General features: G+C 43.8%; 1 protein-coding gene across 5 annotated transcripts in view; it reads left to right on the top strand.

Moving 5' to 3' along the window:
* Positions 1-23,391, top strand: part of SMOC1 (SPARC related modular calcium binding 1) — a 193,685-nt gene that overhangs the window by 46,057 nt on the left and 124,237 nt on the right. The gene's annotated exons all lie outside the window — the stretch shown is intronic.

The following is a 23,391-nucleotide window of genomic DNA, read 5'->3' as shown; positions in this document are numbered from 1 at the left end:
CGCTTTCTGGGAAGTGGTCAGGTACAGTGTTTTGCTTCAATGTCTTCTTGAGCAGAGGTATCCTCTGAAACTAGTGGAGTTACTCCATGGATGAATTTGGCCCATTTTGTATGCAAATACCAGGAGGGGAGAATTATGAGGGAGAGGCTAAAGACAATAGTTAATTGAATAATGGTAAGCTGTCTCCTACTGATGCACTTTCTTCACACTTCTGTCCTCTACATCTGCTTCAATGGTGAAGAATTGCTTAACTGTATACGCTGCCTTTATCCGAATGCACTCTGCAGAGGAAGCTCTTTACTCGCTCCTGAAAACCAACTCTTCTGGAGTGGGACATGATAGCTGTTGAACAGTGAAGAGCAATACCTTGCAGAAGTTTAGGACATGGAAGTGTGGAAAAAACACTATCCAACTGAATCTGCTCGGAGAAATGTAGGTATGCAAAAATAATATAATACCTTTGCAATCTGGCAAAGACACTAGTGCCAGCAACCCCAACTCTCTTGTGTAAAATGCCACAGCATTCTTTTAATGGCCATAAACTATCAGGGCTGCTGCTGCTGCTGTTCTGAGCACAGCAGCACTTGACTCTTCATTGGAGGTCTCCCATTTATTAGTGTAAGATGTTGGATGGAGAGTAGTCAGGGATTGGAGCCACTGAAAGGAGTCATTCAGTTTTAAAGTGCTTTCTTAATGTAAAAAAGTGCTAATCTGACTGACTCGTCCATCTCTTATATTGGATTTATCTCACAGTGGTCATAATTAGAGCTGGGTGAAGCCTTTCTGGCTAAACTGCTTTGTTTAAAAATGCAGATTCAGATTGACAAATGTTTGGCCAACTCGTGTAGATTTTTGTCCAATTGTTTTGGCCAAAATTATACAAAGAGAATTCAGAACTGTTTAAACGAACCTTTTGACCTGTTTTTTTGCAAGCTAAATTCACAAGGAGATTTAGGCACCATTCACAAAGGTGGTGCCAGTGCCCCCTTATAACGTTTAGCCAGTGTGTTAGGGCATTCACTCGGGATGTGCGAGACCCACTCTGTAGCAAGGACTTGACCCAATGTCCTGTTTCTTTCCCCCCTGTGAGGTGTCCTAATCAGTATGCTGTTGGCTATTCTGGGATGGGTCTACCTCAATCTCTTTTGTTAAAGCTGTTCCACTGTGTATGAAATGTTTGAATAATCATTGGGCTAGAGAAAGTGTATAATCTGGTGGTTAGGGCACTCAGCTGGGAGGGGAACATCTGGGTTCCAGTCCCTGCTGCAGGGCTTGACATTGCAGGCGAGTGTTCTAACTATTGGGTATAAGAAGGGTGGCAGTGTTGTCACCTTCTCCAGGAATCTAGCCCTTCATTTCCTTCACTGTTAGCTTTTGTATTAGGTCAAACACAAAAATGTGGTTTTCCCCAGTGCTTCTGATTTGCCAAAAATTCTGGAATCTGTTTTTGGTTTGAACCAAACAAAAAAGTTCTCTCAAATCATCATGTGTTTTGGAACTGCTAGTGAACCAAAAAAATCAATTTACTGCAGTTCTCTAGTCATAAAGCAAACAGTATGGTTACACTTCACGTGCCCTATATGCATTTCTGTGCATCTGTCCACACAATACCTTTTAGTTTGCCAAGTGTTGCATACCAGGAAGCTATCAAGCAAAAACAGTTACTCAAAGCTGAATAGTGACTTTAACCCTTACTGATGTCACCCTCTGCATACTGTTATCGACCAATAATGAGCTTTCAGTGTGTAATATGGGTGCATGTGGAACATGGGGCAGGCTTTTTCAGAGAATCTGAATCTGGAATCTCTTCAGAGATGGCGATTGACAGCTTTATGTAGGAGTTCAGTAATGTGCTTTGTTCTCTGGAGATACCCCATTGTAAAAATAGAGAGGGAGGTTGATGTTCTAAGAGAATTCATCGGACTCTGGCGCTTGTGGTGGTCTGTATTTGGTAGTATAGGAGTGGAATTTTAAAATGTATAAAAAATTATGACTGCAAGTACATATTGCCATATACAAACTTTACTATAGTTTGCACTTCTGTAGTGTTTTGCAGATGAGGATCTCTCCACTCACTGTGCAGTTCTTAAGCTTCAAGCAGAGCTTGACTATTCCTTAATCCCGTTCCTGCTGTTATGGCAGCAGGTCCTGTGGGACCCACAGGATCCAAGTCCCACTGCAGGGCTCTCCGCTACACTAGTCCCATGCAGAGGTCTACTCCGCACTGCCCCTAGATAAATGTGTGTTTGTTTATTCCTAGCTTACAAATAGAAAATTTCAGGCATAGAATTTAGTTACTACTTCAAGGTCATACAGAACGTCAGCATCATAGCCGTGATGCAGCTCTTAGCCCTTCTGTCGCATAAATGCATATGTTAGCCACAAGGCAATCCTTTTCATTTCCTGTCTTCTATAGATCTTACCATCTTGAGATAAGATGGCTAGTTTACACAAGTGTGACTCCTGATCACACTGACTTCTAGGCAGCGTTTTATCAGCCCCAGACAGAATTTGTGGTTGAGGACATACTGAGTGCTCCTGCTGTAGTTTTGTTAAAGTTGGACTGCATCTGCACTAGGGGTCTTGTTATAAAATTTGCCACTATTTTTAGCAGTGGCCGTGCTCTGTAGATGATAGTAATGGTGTGAGCACTAGTTTAAACAAGGCTCCAAGTAGCCCATTGTATTACACCAGGCATTTGAAACACTGTCCTATTTAAGCCCTGTGCAGTCTAATCCTTTTCGGTCTGATAATACTTTGTCCACACTAGTGCCACCATGGATGGGGCCAAATCAGTGGTGATAATGGTAGGACTTTTCCTTTCAAATTGCCTAGTGCAGACAAGGCCTCTATGTGCATACTTTTTTATCTAGTCCATGTCGATTTTTATTTACTTGAGTTTTAAATGCATTGTTTGCTCAGTTTTTAGTATCTGTACAGTATGAAAGCAATTTGATTTAGTATCAACCTACTTAAACTGCACACCCTGCCCCAAAGGAAATAAGTTAGATGCCCTTTTCTCAATACCCCCTCAGGCAAATCCCTTGAGGGCTGTCAGATGGGAGCTGTACTGGATTGGCAAGGAGTGAGTTCTAGAGCGAAGGGTGCCTCCCCTTTTTAAATCTGGAGGGTGTTGGCACAATCACCTGAGATAGTGGGAAGTCCAAATCACATGGTGCATTTATACTGTAAGTCACCATCAGTATAGGGGTTTTTGTTTTTTGTTTTTTAACCACAGGGAACTAAATGGAAGCCAGAAAAGACTGTAGAAACACTGCTAAGCAAGTGGGCCACCATGTTCTGCAGTAGTTTCAGTTGCCAAATAGTCATCGGCTGTGGCACCATTTCAGGAAATTGTAGGAATCCACAGACATCAATGACTAGAGAAGCCTGTATCTTGAAAGGAGAGGGTGCATTCTTCTACTCGGTTGTAGACAGAAAAAAGTTTGGCCACTGCTGCTACTTCATCTAAAAGCAGCCATGCATCTAACCAGGGCCGGCTCCAGCTTTTTTGCCACCCCAAGCGGCGAAGAGAGAGGGGAAGAAAAAAGACATCCGTGATTGGCGGCACTTTGGCAGCTGCTCTACTGTGCCGCTTCATTCTTCGGTGGCAATTTGGCGTCCCATGCTTCCCTTGGAGAGGGACCGAGGGACCCACCGCCGAATTGCCACCGAAGGCCTGGACGTGCCATCCCTTTCCATTATCCGCCCCAAGCTTCCTGCACTGGTGCCTGGAGCCAGCCCTGCATCTAACAGGACACCTGCCCCAGATCACTAAGCAATCCATCCATCTCTTTCCTCACTGCCATGCCTGCAACAGAGATGGTTAAACCTTGTCATCTCTTCCGGATATTTCCCATTGGCCTGTGTTCTGGATGGAGCTTCATCCATGCCCTCATCTCAGGACTGCCAATACAGACAATACACTGCCCATTGGCTAGAAAGGAAATGTCATGTGACCTCTCATCTCCATATTCACCAAATAACTTCACTCTGGTCCAGTGTCCTCACATGCACACCGAACACACACACAACAGGAATATGTACCCTGAACAGAACAATTCAACTTAGCCCTCCTGGTGTCTCTCTCTGAGAAAACAGCTGCTCACATATAACTCCAATTGCACAGTCTGCAAATGTCTCATGAACACATTAAACTCAAGCTGGTATCAGACTGCTGATAGCCCTTTTAAAAATGGATGTTTGATCTGTGTCCATTGCCAGAAGAAGGGTGCTGACTAATGAGATCCAGAAAATCTGAGGAATCTAGATAAAGCCACAGCTGTTTTGCCATTGCTTTCTCAATAACATTTCCCAAAAAAGAAGATGAGAGAGGGATGGAGCCTAATAATCTTGTCAAGAATGTATTATGCAAAGGTCTTATTCTCATTTTAAGAGACCCTGATACCCTACCCCAATTCAGGAAGATAGAGTACAAAAAAATAGATCTTGTATGTGCATGCTAGATTAATAGCCAGAAGGGACATGCATGTGGATTGTACCTTGATGTTTGCAAAATGCTTCTGTAACCCTTCTGCCCCTCTGAGTTGGCAGCAACAAGGGCTGGGTTCAGTATCCAGGGGTTCCGTTTCAGTAACACAATGCATAACCGACTCGAGCCCTCACCCAGTGACCTGGGACACTCTCACATACCACACCCCCCTGGACGCCTCTAGGAGGCAATACTTCCCCTCTCGCAAGCACGGAGTCTGAGTGTAGCAAAATCTTTTTAATAAAGGAAGGAATCAATGCGGCATCCCATTGGAGAAACACCACAAACAGGATTATAACACAAACCATAAACAAAAACCGACCTCCAAGTACGTTTGGCACTGTCCTTTTTCCCCTTAGGGTTTTAAGTCCAATCATCCCGAAGTCCAACAACCCAAAAGTCTCTGGTCAATGCCACCCCAGAGTTCGAGAGTTTATCGGTAGAGGTCCCTCCCCCCAGCCTGGGTAGAAGGGGGCATCTTACATGGTCCAGGGCCAACTGCCCTGCCTCTCCGTGGGTTCTGCTTCCGCCTTCTCCACGAACTGCTTCGCTTTACCAGCCGCTCCACTCTGCTCCTCCAGCTGTCCTCAGAAACTGCTCCGCTCCACCAGCTGTTCTGCTCCATGAGCTGCTCTAGTTCTCCCTGCAAACTGCTCAGCTCTGTTCGCTCTGTGGGCCGCTCCACCCGTCCCACAGCTACTCCGCTCTGCCAGCTACTCCGCTGCCACCAGCCGTCCCCACAACTGCTCCACTCCACCAGCTGCTTGGTTCCACAGTATAGCTTCAGGCTCCCCTACTAGTTAGCACAGTACTCAGTGCTCTCAGCTCAGTAATTTCAGCTCTTTAGTGATTTCAACTCTTAGTGATCTCAGCTCTTAGTAGGGGAGCCCCAGTGCTAGTGCATCATTAGCCCAAAGTGAATTCAGCTCAGTAACCTGTATTTAGATTCTTGAGGGAATAAAAAAATCAACTCTGACATTCCACAGTGGAGAGAGGAGGGGGTGGAAATGGTGCTGCTGGCTCCACAAGGAGACTGCACCACCAGGCACAGATACCTGTCCCCAGCCTCTCTCAATTCACTGGGTTTTGGAACCCATGTCCCTTGTCTAGCAAGTACCACCCAGCTGAGGGGGAGTCATTTGTCACCAAGCAGTCCCACAGCTCGGCAGTCTGGGATAGGGTAGGCGTGCCTATGCAAATACTTTCTCTGAAATTCTTTCCACCAGATGTCAGGGTAGAGCTTATCCTGACTCTGCTTACACTTCTGAAACTTTGAGCACAACTGGAGGAAAGTTGATCTGGAGACCTTTATATACGTGTTGGAAGACAGAATTTGGACCAGAGGTAGTCAGCAATCTGAAAGGAGGTGCACATGTTTAATTCTGTTACTGATGTGGTGGTGTTTGGGGCTGATACTGAAAACAGTTCAGTGTTCCAGTGGGAGTCTGCAAGCAGCTTCATCTTGTGCACTGGAGGTGAAATGTAGTGTACAGCTGGAAATAAATGTCTGCAAATTTGACTTCCCTCAAGAATGAAAAATGTAAATTGCAGTGCATGCTTCTAGCAGCAAGTAATCTGCATCAGTTACCTGCAGTTCCTAGCCAGGAGTGTGAAAATAGTTAACTGTAACTGTGTGGCCAGCCTCCCTTGTGATTAAAATAAACAAGCACTAAAACGAACAGTTCTACAGTACAAAATTATTGTGAAAAATCCTGTCCACTTAAGCAAAAATCCAGTCCACAGCTTTTTAGACTTTGACAGAAATACACAAGTATACAGATAAATTGTTCATGTTAACATTAAATCACTTTTTTAAAAACTCTGTTTAGTCTTTGAAGGGATATAGGCATTAAACATATGTGCCAAAAGTGAATTCTGCCTTGGATTGGGGGAATAAGTACCAAGAACTGAGAGGAGTTTCCTCTAATGTCTCTCTAGGTAGTATGGATCTTCTTTTTGGGGGAACATTTCTACCCCTTCCCCACAATTATTTAATAGCTATAGGTTGTTTTTTCCTCTTCTGATGGGCTTACTAACAGTGACCATGTTAACGGCTTGCTGGCATTCCATGTAGCATGTTTACATGCAAGATTTTCCTTCAGGAATATCCCATGAGCATTCCTTTCACTAAGTTCTGGAAATACTTTGTCACTTCATTGGTGAAACAAAACTTTTCACATTAATAGAACTAACCTTCAATCTGTTGTCAGGATTCCTTTGGCTTGTTCTGCCATGCTATTTGCTTAACAAGACCCTGAATCTTTTTGCAAAAAGAGCTCTTAAAAAAAGAAAAGGAGAAAAGAGAAACTGACAGTACAATAGTATTTTCACTTTAACTTAAATGAAAGCAGTTTGCTGCAGTAATGTTAGTAGACATTAAAATCTATTAAAGATAATTATTCCCATTCCTCCCCTCCACCCTCCAATTTTTAGTAAATTGGTTGACTAAATTCAAGGTTTTGCTTCTGAACCATAAAAGGATTGGGTTTGCATAGGTCAGAACAACTTCACACACTAGTGTAACCCACTAGGAGTAACATATTGAGACTACAGACCTTGTGCTACTTTGGAAGTAAGTGCAACCCTTGGCTTGGTTTCTGTTTTTCCTCTTTCCTCCCCTCCCTTTCTCCACCCATACTCCCCCCCCCCCCAAAAAAAAATCTCGGATTTGTGGAGTTCATGCCTAGTAACTGAGAACTTTATTTCCTGCCGTTCCCCAGCCAAAATCCCCTTAATTTGTTTATAACAAAGTTAACTAAAATTTATTGTTTCTAAATTACTTATTCCTAGCTAAGCAATGTTTTGTAATCAGATTCAGAAAGTCCTGGATGCTTATGGCAGATGAGAACAGATACATAGATCTCCATCAACAGTTTAAGTCTATCTCCCATGTTTCAGAATGTAAGCAATTCTGAGATGGGTTAGGAAGGAACCTGCTGATAGTCAAGTTATTCTAGAACTGCTTACTATGGGGTTTCCTGCTGCTTCTCCTGAAGCAGCTTGTACTGATATTTGATCAGTAAAGCTACGATTTTATCACAGAAGTTGCAGAAGTCACAGAATCCATGACTCCCAAAGACCACCATGACCTCAGCCTGCAGGTGGCTGGGAGCTGCAGGGGTACCCCCGCCACCCAAGGCAGCAGGGCCTCTGCCTAGTGGCTTCCCATTTTGTGTTGGATATTTTTAGTAAAAGTCAGGGACAAGTTATGGGCATCTGTGATTTTTTTTTTTATTGCCCATGACCTGTCTGACTTTTTTACTAAATATATCTGACAAAATGGTAGCCTTACTGATCAGTTAACAGAAAGCTTTCACCATCTACTACCTGTCTAGTGTGACTCCTATGATGGTCCCACATCACAACTAACACCTTATAGTTCCCTTTACTGGCAGACTACAGACTCTATTCTAAGAAAGTTGGGGTCCTCCAGCTACTGTTTTGAAGAGGACTGGCTAGGGGGTAGGAAAACTTTCTCTGTTGCTGCCCATGCTGTCCCACTTCTGTGAACAAGACTTCGCTCTCCAGGGCTGTCAGTCTGTCACCTTTCAGCAACATTAAATTCACACACAAAGGGCCCAAACTATGCTTGCTCCTATCACTTCCTGGCGATGTAACCATTTGGCTTAAATAGGTATGAGGGAAAGAAGATAAAATAAACCTAACACAAAAGCCAAATAAAGTAGGAATATTAAAGTAAGGTGTCCCTTGGGGATTTGAGTGGAAATAGGAGTTCGCTCTTTCACATGTCCTGATTTTTCTTCCTTTTTGCTCTAAATTCCAGGCCTCCTTTCTTTCTTTAGCTAACAGCATTATTTTTGTTCCTTATTTAAACCATGCCTTATACATTTAGTTAAAATAATACAAGTATCTCTGGGTCAATGTAACCAACCCTGCTAAAGGAGATACATTGATTGCTTCAAGTCCAAAATTCACTTAACATCTAGAACCTGGCTCCATCTGATATATTGGAAGGAGCTCTTTAAAGATCTGTCAGTGTGTACCTCTGTTCATGGGCATGTCCTGTGTATATAAAAGAAGAATAAGTATTTATTTTACCCACATAGTTAACTGTAAGACTTTTTTTTTTAAAACTGTGCACCTTATCTTAACATTTTAGGATGTCATTCTGACAACTTACACTCTTATTACACTTCTTAAAACAAAGACTGTAGTCTTGAAAGATCTACCTGTCATGCAGGTCAAATTTTAAAATGCATAAAAGGAAATACCTGTCCGCACAATACATGATTCGGTTGTGCATCTCACTGCCACAGTACATTGAAGTCAAGAGCTGCTTAGCAGACTTAAAAAAAATGTTTATACTGCTAACATCCAGAGTTACAATAATAAAGGTTCAAAAATGTGTCAAGATATGACAAGGTCTAAGAGGTTATGAAGAAAGTTTTCCTGTAGACTAGTTGCTTCAGAGCTACTCACTATGAATTTCTTGCATTTTTGTTAGTGGCTAGATGTGGATGCTTAGTGAGAGCCAGGATACTAGACTGGATGGGTTGCTGGTCTAATTTGATATGGAGATTCTTGTATTCCCTATAAAGAACATTAAGTTCCTCTTAAAAAAAACACAGGAGAAACAACCAAAAAAACTTGGAAGAACAAATGGAATTTTAAGGCTTGAGGGAGGGAGAACAGATTGAGAGGTATGTGTGGGTGGTGTAAAATTGCTCTCACCCTGTAAAAATCTCTAACTTCAAACATTTATATCCATAAAGAACCATTGAAAGGCAGCGAACTCTGGGATGGGAGAATGGTTGGGGGGAACCCAAGAAGAAACTTGGGTTAAGAATGACAGAGGTAAATATACACTTTGATGGAAAGTGCAACAGACTTTTTAATGCTCGCAAAGAGCAGACTGGGCTTTTTGTTGTGCAGTGCTCTCTCAGAGGAGACAGTCAGCCTTTGGAGACCTATCAACTGAATGCAGATGGACAGCATCAACCTTCCTGGATTTAAATCTTGTAGCCTTATTTCTTATGTTGGCAGTAGTGACTTATGAAGGCTGTGTTCCAGTTTCCACTGGAATACTTCTTTCCCAGTTGCTCATGAACCTGATGGCATTTACAGAGAATAGTCTTCTTAAGGATAATGGAACTTGGAGTGCTCTGGAGTTTGGAATGGGTGGGATCTTCCAATCTGGGGTTGGGAAGGAATTTCCCACCAGGCCAGATTGGCAGAAACTGAGATTTTTTTTCACCTTCCTTGGCAGCATGGGACACGGGTCACTTGCAGATTAAAAGTAGTGTAAATGATGGATTCTCTGTAACCTGAAGTCTTTAAATCATGAGTTGAGAACTTCAGTAACAGGCCCTTGCCTCTCGCTCAATCTCAGGTGTGGGTGAGGTTCTGTGGCCTGCAATGTCCATGAGTCTAGAAGCTCTAGGAAAAATATTCCTTAGTATGTGGAGTGACATGGCAACAGCTTTCCCTCCATTTGCTCCTCTGGGGCCCTGTTGTGGCATTATGGCTACTGCTGGAACTGTGCAGTAAGAACTCTTGAGGAGACCCTAGATAGCTCAGTTGTACCTACCTCTATTTAGTTGTCTCAGCTGTCGCTGGCATGAGTTGATGCATCCAAACAAAGTATTCATTCTCTCTCTCTCTCTCTCTCTCTCTCTCTCTCTCTCTCTCTCTCTCTCTCTCACACACACACACACACACACACACACACACACACACACACACACACACACACACACACACACACACACACACACACACACACACACACACACACACAGTGAGCTTGCTGTTACACCTTGCATTCACCCTAGCGCTGTACTCCATTTATGTTGCTGGTAGTGCTTTGTGGACATGTGTCCTAGAGTTCAACACTGCCCCAAATTACAGTGCTTCCAGGATGATTCTGCTTGGCCTTCTGGCATACTTTGCTGATGCATAAGGGATTGTAGAAGGACAGGTCTAACTCTCAAAACACCCAGTCTTCCATTAGGAAAGTCTTCCATGGCAACCAACTTGACTTAATAGTTCTCTTGATCTCCTCCTTTGGTATGGCTCTCCTCTTTGCAGAATGGAGAGTTCTCTTTAAGAACAGCTTTCCATGGATTTACCTTGTTTTCTGTATCAGAACATTGAACTTCATGGGCAGTAATATGATTGAGTTGATGTGATGGTTAATTCTTGGGGTGCCCCAGAGTGCCTAGCATGACTTGTGGCATGATCCAGATGCAACTCTCTTGTGTTGACACAAGGCATGCTAGAATGTACGATGTTGTATGTCTAAATCTTCTAATTGGGACAAGGCCAGAGAGTTAATGCAGCCAACATTTTATTTGCCATGTAAAGCTTTCAGTGCCATATTATGACATAAACGCAATAATTTTAATTTCTCTTTAGGGCTTCTAAGCCTTCATAGCTCTGACCTGCTCAGAGTACTGCAAAGTAGCCCCACTAGGGATAGGTGCTTCTTCTGTGGAACACCTAATCTATATTGTAGCAGAGCTTGCCTCTGGAGTTACAGGCACACCACAATTGGCACATTTGTGCTTTCCCTAGGCGCACAACTTCTACAGCTCTTGGAAAGAGGGTGACGTCAAAGTATGTGGGAGATGATGGTATCCAATAACTTCAGGCTAGGGAGTTAACCAAACCGTAGGAACCTACAGACATAAGAGAATAACTCTCTTATTTCTAGCATATCACTTAAATAATAGAACATAATTATTTAAAAATTACAGATCAGAATAACTGGTGAAAACCTATCCCTCTTGGATATGGGATGAGTGGACGCAAAGGAATGCCTTACCCAAATTTGGGTAATGATTTTTCCAGATTGTGCCATGTGGTGCATGTATCGCATGCACGTTTCCAAGATGACCACCTCTATTTAATTTTGAAATTAAGCTATTTCTATACTCCTAACTCACTAACACGATGAAGGCAAAAACGGTCTTGCAGTTCTCAATAGACTGATGAGACAGCACAATTAAAAGCATTGGTAGAATGTCGGCAAAATGACACTGCTCATGGGAAAGGATGGTGGAGAATAAATGCTGGTTGGGTTTTATGGCTTTTCTTTCTCCAGCAATGATGAAAACCATAACAATTTTCATGGGGCCTACAGAATATATTTCTGGGGGAGGGAAGGGAGAGTGAAGAAAGGAGGAAAGACACCTGGATTAAATAGATGGATTCAGTTATGTTCACTTGCATCTTCTAACACTTCAGGAAATTAAAATTAAAGTTATTCTTTGGCATTAAAGGACAAAATGGGCAAGATGAACATATTGAAGTGCAACAGTACTTAAGCGTCTCCCTATTTATAAACATATCATGTGTTTGACTAGGACTACCAACTGTGAGCTGGCTCTAGAAAAATAGCTCGAAGACACTGTGCTGCTTTGGCTTTGTTTAGGGCTAAATTTGTTGCATATGGAACACAGATAGAACATTTTAATTGTCAGAGGAGCCCTTTAATTGATATATCAGAATTCAAGAAAACTATAACCTCTAGCACTAGCATTAGGATGCCTTACAGATTGTTTAAATCAGAGGTTGTTCCTTATATTCTATGCTTTCTCATAAACATGAGAATCTGTGTACACATTTGTGACACTGTTGTCCAAGATCTCTTCCAGCTGGAGGTACCCTCTATTGCTTATCCCATCCTATTGGCTTTAAATCCCTGAAATCCTGCTGTTTAAGGAGAAGATACATCCCATTATAGTACAAGAGCTGACTTTTAACCATCTAATGGCAACAAGGCTGTGATTGCTTTGTTGGCTGGGGGGACAACCCAGGTACCAATATGGCTGCTTATAATAGTATGGGATACAACGACATTGGGGAAGACTAACTTGTGTAATACAGATCATATGACACTTCATGTGTATGGCTTCATTCTTGAATTATGCTGAAGAAGCAGAAGACTCCCTCTAAATCAAACAGATTGAGTTATTTTATTAAAAACAGGAAAACTTTCAGGATGCTGTTCTGGTCTTATTGAAGTCAATAGGAGTTTTTCTATGGACTTCAGTGGGACCAGAATTTCATGCCTTGATAGTAGGTGAGCATCTGGATTTCCTATTTTCCTCCAGTATTTAAAATAGGAAAATTAATACTAGGGGGAAAAACCCCACATCATAGTGTGTTTAACTTTTCTTTATTTGTGGGTTAGACTTGCATTTCTTGTATTCAGATGTCAGTGCAAACTTCTGATGGCCTGAATATCTGTTGCACTTTCATTCAAGTAACACAAAAATACTTTAAATAGACGAGTGAAATTAAATCCGGGAGTTGTGGGGGTTCTATGACTTCTTCCCAGACTACCCACATGACCTCGGCTAAAGTTAGTGCAGCCAAAATCTTCCTTTCAGGAGCATTTTTAATGCATGTTTTCCCTTCTGCATGAGTTAATATTCAAATATCTTCTCCCCAGCTACTCTCTCACCACTATAGCTATTCAACACTAGTTGTGATGCCAGTTTCAGCCTTGAAGTTGCTGATTCCTAGGGCAGAGGACCTGGAAGTGTTTTTTATATTAACTGACATACAATACAAGCTAAGCAGAGCAATCTGTTTCAACATTTAATATTTATGTTCTTCATAGTTGCAGTTCAATAGTATACTTCCTATTCTAGTCTTATGATTTTAAGGGATGTTTAGTCAAATTATTTGATTAGCTGTACAAAACTGAAATGACTTATAAAAAATAGACAGGTGTTGTAACTGCCAGATATTGAAGTGTGTTAAAAATTGTATTCTACCCTATGAAACTTCACAATTTCTAGTTTAGTTTAAATTGGACATCTAATAGTCTATTTACACAATTCCTTCATCACAATCCATATGGAAGAAGACGGAAGATGTCAAGGTACTAGATAATTAATAAAAAAAATCAGCATTGGAATTTAAGTATTACAATTATTCCTAATCTGTGTAAGGGTCTAGTCCTCATTCTCCTCTAAACCAATAGCAGAGCTTGTGGAAGTAAGATCAGATTCTAAGAATTTCTCTTGAATTCTGTCACTCTTTGTGAAGGTAGTCCTGAGCATGATTCTGGTAAATACATACCCTTCAGAAGGACCCAGTCCCCATAACATCTTTGACTCTGGTACTTATATTGGGTTATGACTCACTTCTAGGACACTAGTTCACATACTGCTCAGGTCAGTAGCTTCTTGGCTTGTGGCAATGCCAGGAAAAAGAAATCAGAGGTTGAACCAGAACTGAAACTTTTAGTGAATTTAAAAAAAATCAAGTTTTTATGCAGAGTCAAAAAACCTGTCTTCAAGACCAGCGGTAGAGTTTTTTGTGCCCTAGGCGCACGGCCATTTCGCCGCGCCGCTCCTGCAGCTCCGGTGGAGCTTCCGCAGCCATGCCTGTGGGAGGTTCACCGGAGCCGCGCGGGACCAGCGGACTGTCCGCAGGCATGCCTGCGGCAGCTCCACCAGAGCTGCCTGCTGCCCCCCCCCCCCGGGCAAAATGTCGCCCCCTGAAAATCTTGGCACCCTAGTCTATTGCCTAGTTCGCCTCAATGGAAGCACCGGCCCTGCCTGTCTTGATCAGATTTGTCCAAAATCAAAATGAGATTACATTTTTTGACAAAACTGGAGTACTAGATTCACAAAATGTTCAAGGAGTGGGGCGGAGACCTGAGTTTAAGGGCTGGTCTATGCTAGAAAGTTAGGCCGACCTTGCTTGTGACTCTCATCCCTGGAAGATGCAGTTAAACTGATCTAAATCCAAACATAGACAGCGCTAGATGGACAGAAGACTTCTTCCATCAACCTAGCTACTGACTCTTGGGGATGCGAATTTTCTACAGGCACGGAAGAGCCCCTTCTCTCACTATTAGTGTTTCTAGTGTAGATGTATCCGAAGTCTCATCTCTGTCTGAAGTAAAGGATTTGAACTTGTCTCCCACATTACAGGAGAGTGCCCTAGCCACTAGGCTATGGGATATTCTGGTGTGAGACTCTTAACTCTCATCTTCTGCTTTGTATAAGATAAATAGTGACTGGAGTAGGGGCTTTTCTCCCACATACTAGGTGATTGCCCTATCTTTCTTAAAAATGGGACACTGCAATATTATATGACCAAGCAGTAGGGCTCCCACTAACATCCTTGCAGAAGCAGACCTATTGTGGCCAGCTTATGTGACTTGATTGCGAGTCTCATGATATTTGGGGTGTGTCTTAAAGTCCTGCTTCCTGAAGTGATGAGATTACATGATTCAGCGTGGTAGCCGTGTTACTCTGTATCAGCAAAAACGAGGAGTCCTTGTGCAGGGCTGGGGGAAGGATGTTTCGTGCCCTAGGCAAAACTTTCACCTTGCGCCCCGCAGCCCTGAGGCGTCCCCCGTCCGTGGCAGCTCCCCACCCTCCACTCTGAGGCACCCGCTCCAGCTCACCCTTGCTCCGCACATGAGCACCCTGAGCATGCCATAGCTGCTTCACTTCTCCCGCCTCCCCGGCTTTCGGCACCTAAGCTGATTGGTGCCGCAAGCTTGGGAGGTGGGAGAAGTGAAGCAGCTACAGTGTGTTCAGGGAGGAGGCGGGGCAGGGATGAGCTGGGATGGGGAGTTCCCCTGCGGGCCGCCCCCCTTCCCCCTTACTTGCTGCAGGCAGCCCTCCCCTGCCCCAGCTCCCTCTGCCTAAATGCCGGCGGCGACTGGGGCGGACGAAGATCCGGCCACCGTGGTTGCTGCTGAAGAAAATGGCCGAATCCCACCGCCTCGCCTAAATGGTTGCACCGGCCCTGCCTGCATTGCCCTCAGGCCCAGCTCAGTCCCTCTGCCAAAGAGCAGCCTGTGTGACACAAGCAGAGGCGTTCCCATAGGAGGCATCACCACAGAGCTGTGGGCTTATCTGCACGGCCTGCCTCACCCTGGGTGGAAGGGCCTGCTCCTGTCCCCAGTGTGAGTGGCTGATTCAGCCCAATAGTGCAGTTTGTTCACATCAGAGAAGCATCATGAATGATCAACCTGAGTGTGGATTTTCTATAGCAGGTTGGGTTCCTGAGTCAGTGCAGGGACTGAGAGGGGAGGGTTTTGCACCTCCCTGATGTGATGCTGGGGCAGGCAGGGGACAGAGAGGCCACAGTAGTAGGTCAGAGCAGCCTGCGGACCGCCCTAGCTTGCCCTCCCTACCTCCCACTGCCATAGTCCCTATAGGCATCACTGTACCAGGGGATCCCTAGGGTGCAGGCCTGTCTCTTCCTGCCCTCGATCTGCCCTGAAACATCCCCTGTGCCAGAAGAATCTATGGGGTTGGCACTGAGCCCCTGGTGCAATTCACCCAGGGGAGCCATGCGGCCCCTTGGTGCCAGCCCAGCTTCACCCTACTCTGCACACACAGCAGGTGCAGAGCGACTGCACGGGAGAGGAGAAGGAGCCTCCTTGGTTGAGTTCTCTTGAGCCTGCCTATCTCTATTTTCAAGAAAACCAGGAAATTCAAACACAAAAGATACTTTGTAAAAACAGTTCAGGTGGCTGAGAGACAGCGACGCAAAACCCAAATGCACAACGCTAGGAAACACAGCACAAAACCATTCACCTACATCCCTCCTCTTCTCTCTCTCACTCACACACTGCCCATTCCCCCAGCCAACCAGTCCTACTCAGCTATTGTCACCACAGTCAGACACTTAACTCTACCCTCCGTGGAATGCCATGAAACAATGCTTATGTCTCCTGAACAAAAAGCTACATAAAGAAATATGCATAGCAGAGATCAGCACATGCACCCTGCTCAGGACACATGACCAAAGGAGCCCCAGTGACATCAATCTAAAACTGTTCATTACACCCCCAAAAATTCTACATAACAGCTGGAGCTTACAAGTCCTCTCATATGCTACCTGTCACCATTTACAAACAAAGTTACAGCACATAAACACTGCAATCTGTGCAATTATGACTTACCAAATTGCAGAACCCATCAAAAAGATTGAGATGTAATATTGCTCCACATAAACAAATATGCTACCCCACAAAATCAAAATAACTTGGTTGGTGGCCTACAACTGTGAAATGAAGGTTCAATGTCTTAATATAACAACGCCAACTCCAAAATACTGCCACATTTACACCTACTTCCACATATACTCTTATTATTGTGCAGATTTCCCATCTTAAATTAATACTGAACACATTCAAAATGAATGTTTGTTTATTTAAAAAAAATTCTTTAGGTTACACCTGTATTGGGAAAAATACTGGTAACATATTTCAGTTCACAATATTAAGATTACAAACAAAAAGGACATATAGTAGTGATTCTTGACAAGTCCTAAATGGAAATAAAATGCCATGAATGGAGATATCCTATCTCCTAGAACTGGAAGGGACCTTGAAAGGTCATCAGGTCTAGCCCCCTGCCTTCACTAGCAGGGCCAAGTACAGATTTTGCCCCAGATCCCTAAGTGGTCCCCTCGGGGATTGAACTCACAACCCTAGGTTTAGCAGGCCAATGCTCAAACCCCTGAGCTATCCCTCCTCCTCAAAAATACATCCGATGAGCCAGATTCAAGCTAACCATGAGAAACACAGATTAATCCCATAGGAAGACTGGCATTAAACAGGCCCTGTCTACAGGTGTGTTTTGATTTTGTAAACACTTCCCTGCTGGGCTAGCCTGGGGCTTACAGATGGCAGAGTTAAGGGTATCTAGGTGGCCTGTGAGTGTGGATAAGTAGAGCAGCTTTTCTCTGGGAATGGATGATATCTGGGAACAGGGATGTGTGGGACTGATGTACCAAGATACATGGTGTTACACTGTGTTGTGAGTGTTCCAGTTTTGCATTGTTGTCCCTTAGAAACTTGTTCTCCTTGATGTTACCTTAACATTGCACACAACCCCTTAGCAACTTGTTTTTTACCACTGTAGCCTATGTCCCTGGGGACACCCCTGGGTGAGTCACTGCAGCAGGGACCGACCCTGAAATTTCTGCTTTCCCATGCATGAGCTGCTGCTCCCTGAGATAAAAAAGCCCACTGCTTGGCCAGGCTACAGCTCCTCAGCCTCCTCCTCCAGCTCAGCCAAGCTGAGAGGAGAGAGCCTCAAGGGTGGGGATGGGTCACAGATCTCTGAACTAAGGTGGGAACCAGAGAGGTTCCCTACTGGTGCCAGGCCTGCCCAGGGACCTGGGGCACTAGCACAGCCAGGCTGGGCACCTCTCTGGCTCCCTGGGTGCTAGAGACTGGGAGCCAGGCCAGAAAGGGGGCAGCCGCGGGGATAGGTCCCTGCCAGTCGCCAGGACCCAGAACCACGGAGGGGAAGGGGCTGCTCCTGGGCTCCCATCGAGCCGCCCCTGTGCTGGGGCTCCCCGCATGTGGCCCCCTTACCTCCTCCACCAGGGCGGGGAAGTGCTCCAGGGAGGAGGCAGGCAGGTCCCCGTAGAGCAGCTCCCGGGGCTGGGCAGGGCGATCAGCAGCCCGGGCCCCCTGCGCAGGAAGAACAGCACCTTGCCGCGGTCAGGGCTGGCGGGGAGCTCGGTGCTGAGCGCCAGCTGCCCCGCCAGGCTCAGCGTCACCAGCAGCAACAGCGGCGGCTGCCCCGCGGCGCCCTCCAGGAAGCCCTGCAGCAGGGGCTGCGCCTCGGGGCTGCCCGCACAGTGCTCACAGCACTCCGGCTTCAGCTGCTGGCTCAGCACCATGCGCTCCCCGAGCAACCGGACTTGGGGATCCGAGGTGGGGGTGTCCCAGAGCGGCACCAGGGTTTTTGGTGCCCTGGGGGGGTCCTTGTGTGCTCCCGGTCTTCGGAGCACTTGGGTGGTGGGTCCCAGAGCAAGTGAAGGACCCGTCGCAGAATTGCCACCGAAGACCTGGAGAGTGGAAGGACCTCCCGCTGCCGAATTGCAGCCCCCAAAATTCTGGTGCCCTAGGCGACTGCCTAGGTCGCCTAGATGGAAGCGCCGGCCCTGTCCTTGTGCCATCTTGGAGACTAACAAATTTATTTGGGAATAAGCTTTTGTGGGCTAAAACCCACTTCATCAGATGCATGGAGTGGAAAATACAGGAGCAGATATAAATACATGAAAGGGTGGAGTTGCCTTACCAAGTGTAAGGTCAGTCTAATGAGTACTCACACCTTCTTGTCAACTATCTGAAATGGGCAACTCTCATTACCACTTCAAAAGTTATTTTTCCTCCCTTGGTTATCCTGCTGTTCATTGAATTGTCTGGTTAGACTGACCTCATACTTAGTAATGCAACTCCCATCATTTCATATATTTATACCTGCTCCTGTATTTTCTACTCCATGCATCTGATGAAGTGGGTTCTAGCCCACGAAAGCTTATGCCTAAATAAATTTTAGTCTCTAAGGTGCCACAAGGACTCCTCATTGAGATTACACGACAATTTTTCATTTAGAAAAAGTTTCTAGCCCTCATGGTTATAGATGAAAGCTTGAAAACTGAAGCTACATGAATAAGTTACTTTGTTTAGTTTGCTGGCAGTCTTTGAAAAATTGGGCTTGGGAGAAGGGGGAAAATACAGTTTGGGATGAACCACGTCCAAAAATTGTGCATGTAAAATAAAAAATAATAATAATAATTTTTGGCAAATCCCTTCTCCACGTAAGGCAAACAACTTATTCACTGAAAAAGTTTTGTTCAGCTCTATTAAAAACCAGAGGGTAAATAAAAAGGACCTAAGTTACCAGCTAAAATGAGATTTAAAAAAAAAACACATGATATTTGACCACTTGGAGCTGGGAATGCTGATTGCATCATTCTAACAGATCTCTTCAGAAACTCTCCATTCTGTGTAGTCTTCCCCTGCTTATATATCAGTGTGTTTGGTATATCCTGGATATAACATTCAAAGTACATTAAAGTAATATGTGTTCATGACTGTCCATGTTTTAGTGGTAGCACAAAACTAGGGGCTTTTTTAAAGCCCAGAACACAAGGTTTCCACAGTCCGTAAGAGAAGCCCATGTATATGGATAAGGCAAATCCCAATTTTTGGATTTAAAAAAAAAAAAAAAAGCTCAAAAACCTCTCCTCTTTGAGCAGTGACTGAGGAATGTGCACCCTTCTTTTAAATAAAATAATAAATAACTACACCTGCCCCCATCCCTGCCCCAACTTTGAAGCTTAATGCCCATGACAGTCGGGCATGTAACGCTTGCTTGAGCCGTGCTGTGTGCAGGCTTCTTTCCACAAGTTCCCCTGTCTTATTATGCAGCAATCCCTGCTGTTAGTAGGGGCAACATTTACTCAATTCTACCAAGGCACCTTACTTCTGACCTCATCACATCTCACGTCTCCATCTTTTTCAGTCTGTGTCCCCACAAAGTTCTGCCAACTTGTCACATTCTGGATCTTCTGCACCTCTTTCCTGAAATGTAGTTCTGCCAATATACCTTAATCCAGAACTGGCACATCCTGCCTCTTCCCTTCCTTGTGACTACTTCCACAAAGTTAGTGTTCCTCAATCCAAACTTGCTATTCCTGTTTCAGGGCAGCTGCTTCAGTAGAGCCTACCATTTCAGGAAAAGCCAGGCTAAATTGTTTGGTGTGCTTACGGTGGGGACTAGAACAAGTGACCACTAAACTCATTTTCACTTGTGGGGTCAGACCTTTCTCTGCTAAATAACACAAGTGGTTCCAGCTGCTATGCAGCTGCAGGGAGTCTGCTTTCCTTCGGTCATTAAAAACCCTTTAATCGGTGTTTGGTTGTCAGCAGTGGTGTCGAGGTGTGGGGAAAAAAAGCAGATAGCTTTGCTGGCAAATGTAGCTCTATTCTGACCTTTTATCTCTCTCTCTCTTTCAAGTCTGAAGAAGCTGAAACTAGTTTGGGAAGTGATTGAGTGAGCACCTGTGTAAATGCATTTGCAGACTGGAGAGGTTAAGGTTCTGGTACATAAATGCTTTCACAAGGTTCCCCTCACATATTGTGAGATTCTGATTTGCAAATTGTAAACATTTGAGGGGGGAGGGATGCCTCTTATGTGCTTTTGTACTGTGCCTCACACAAACTTAAATGGCCAGAAATGTAGCTCTGCATCCATGGCATATTCCCCCCTTGGCTTTTCTGTAGAGACTACCAACAAGGAAGACAATAATGATGTTCAAATTTGAAATGGGGCAAAGCATTAGCACGTGTACCATAAGGACCAGTCCTGCACTGCATGTATAGTAAGGTGGACTTGTAGATCTAGCATATACAGACTAAAGTGATGGGTTCACTAAATACCAACAAATGGTCTTTCCATCGCTATTGTCTGTGGCAAAGGCTGCTGAGAGGTGTTCACCCCACAGCTCAAAACTGGACTGAGAACCACCAACTAGACTGAGATTTGAGAACCATCTGTTTTCTTGTAAGCTAACAGATCTGTCTGAAGGAAATCACTTCTAGTTCTCTATCCATGATCTGGGCTAGATTGGAACTTGTATTCTACAAGTAAAAGATTCCACAGCCCTTTAGCAACATCTCCAAGCCATCTAGCCCTTTTGGCCATGCTGTTGGATTATTAAATTAGACGACTTCCCAGCCCTGATTTAGACAGGCTTTATACAGAATTGTATATCCTTGCGGAATTTAATGCAGACTTTTTTCAACATAATCTACTTTTCAATAAAACAAGCACCAGCTTGTGTAACTTCTTAGACTGCAAACTCTTTTTGGCAGGATTGGCATTTTAGGTGTAAGGAAACCACCTTGTATGCCATACAGGTACTACTGTAATCCAAACAACCAATGTTGAAAAGGCTTTTGATTTTGTAAATTGGCTCATTAGAGTTCACTGACAGTTTTGTTTCAGTAAACTTTCAGGTTGCAGGCTGAGTTTCTGTAACTTGGAAGCAATACTGTGTGGTGGTAGACACTGACTCCATTTTAGGGTGCCTCCTGGATCTTTTGGTATCTAGGGCTCAGTGTGTAACATGAAGAATTTGCAATAATGTAACTTTAGGCCAACAGCCCAAGCCATCAGAATGGATTGTGTGAGAAACCTTTTGTTTCCCCTGCTAGGAATGGCTTCTGTTTCCAAATGAATGTTTTTATTACCTTTGTTGTACTAATTGTAGATGTACCCTGCAATCTTAAAACTCCTTCTTAAAATGTGTACATTTGGGCTGCTGGAAAACCCACAGCAGCCTTAACTGCCTCTGCTATCACAAACTGGTAGAGGGCCTCAGTTTCTCCCATCTATGGCTTTGTCTCTGGACCTCAGCATACCTGACTGGATTGTCACTGGAAAAATGTTTAGCACTTCAGTGAGTACAAATAGACTAACAGTAATTAGAGAAATTTAAACTAACTAACCTATTATACACTGACAAATAGACAGAAATTGGGTCCAATCCTATTATGTTGTTATGAAGACCAGGATCAACATTTAAAAATAATAAAAAGATCAGAAATTCCCAATTGTGATGAGTAATGCAGGAAAGGAATTAACAAACTTCAAGGACTCCTGTACTTTTACCACTCCTCAAATCCCAGGCAAGTGAGCATTTAGAATAAAATTGGCTTGCACTATCCAAATTAAATCCAGTGCAGAGCCCACTTTTATCAGCTGTTTAAATGAGATTTCTAATCATTCACTTGTACCCAAAGATTCACCAGCATACAGAATGAATTTGATAGGTTTGTGATATTAGCCTTCTTGATCCCTTTACAGATTATTGAACGATAGACGTAATTTAAAATGAAACTTCAGAGAAGCATCTCTTTTTTTGGAGTGGTAAAAACCAATCCAAACTAGAATGTTGGGCAATGGTCCCCCTCCTCTCCCCAGTAGCTTTAACCTCAAAGCATAAAACAGTCAGACAGCTTTGTAGACAATTGTAACTCCAAGGTGATTATGGTGATGACTCACATTTCCCTGTACAGTATCCAGCTATCAGTGCACTTGAAGAGCTGTGCCTTTGTATATGCAAGGAGAGTGTCAGTCAGTGCCCATTTGCCAGCCAGCTCTGGACTGCTGAGCTCATAAGTGCTTTGGCAGCAGGCTGGGATACTAGCGCTTGAGAAAGGGACTTCGATTCCCAGGCTTGAGAGTTGGCAGCAGAGGAAAGGGGTTTTGAGAAGGAAGGTTGAAGTTAAGTATATTTTGGGAGAGGGATAGAGAGCTATCCCTGCTTGGTCCTTATAAGACTCATTACAGGAGCTCCACTGAAATTTTGTTGCAAATAGTTGCTCTGATTTTTATGTAGAAATTGACAATATCTACCAATAAACAAGGGTGTATGTAAGAGGAGCCAAGAGAGAACTGGAAAAGTAAAAGGGGCTATTAGAAAAACAGAACCTGCTGAAACTAATCTAGTGGTTATAATAGGGGACTGGCAATCAAGGTTTCTTGGTTCACATCAATTCAGGAAAAGGACCTTGGTATCATTGTGGACAGGTTAATAAACACCTCTGTTCATTGCGCAGCTGTGATTGAAAAAGCAAATCCTGGTTTTGTGATGAAGAAAAAATATGGAAAATATAATGCCATTTTGCAAATCAATGGTGTAGCCTTCCTGATGTGCAATACTGGTTGCCATATCTGAAAGGATATTGCAGAATTAGGGGTTTCAAAGCAGGACAGTGAGAATAATTAGGGACCTCAAAAAAAATCTCATATGAAAAGATTGGGATTGTTTATCTTTAGAAAGAATAAGAGGGGACATGATAGAATTACATAAAATAACACATGGTAGAGGGGGGACTTCTGTTTTATCTTGTGGCACAAGAACAAGTGGATAATCAATGAAATTTAAAAATGACCACTTCAGAACTGATAAAAAGGAGATACTTTTTCACAGAACATATTAGTGTGTGGAACCTGGAGGTGACAATTACCTCCACCATAGGATGTCACTGAGGCTGAGCATTTAACAAGGTTTCAGGAGGTATGGCTATGCACATAGATGTACAGGAACAACCAGAGTTATAATATATGCATATTTTAAAATGTTTTTGG

Source organism: Gopherus evgoodei, chromosome 4, assembly GCF_007399415.2.
Source record: "Gopherus evgoodei ecotype Sinaloan lineage chromosome 4, rGopEvg1_v1.p, whole genome shotgun sequence".
In the NCBI taxonomy this organism is placed as follows: Eukaryota; Metazoa; Chordata; order Testudines; family Testudinidae; genus Gopherus; species Gopherus evgoodei.
Note: the sequence above shows the minus strand (reverse complement) of the source record. Positions and strands in the feature narration are given on the sequence as shown.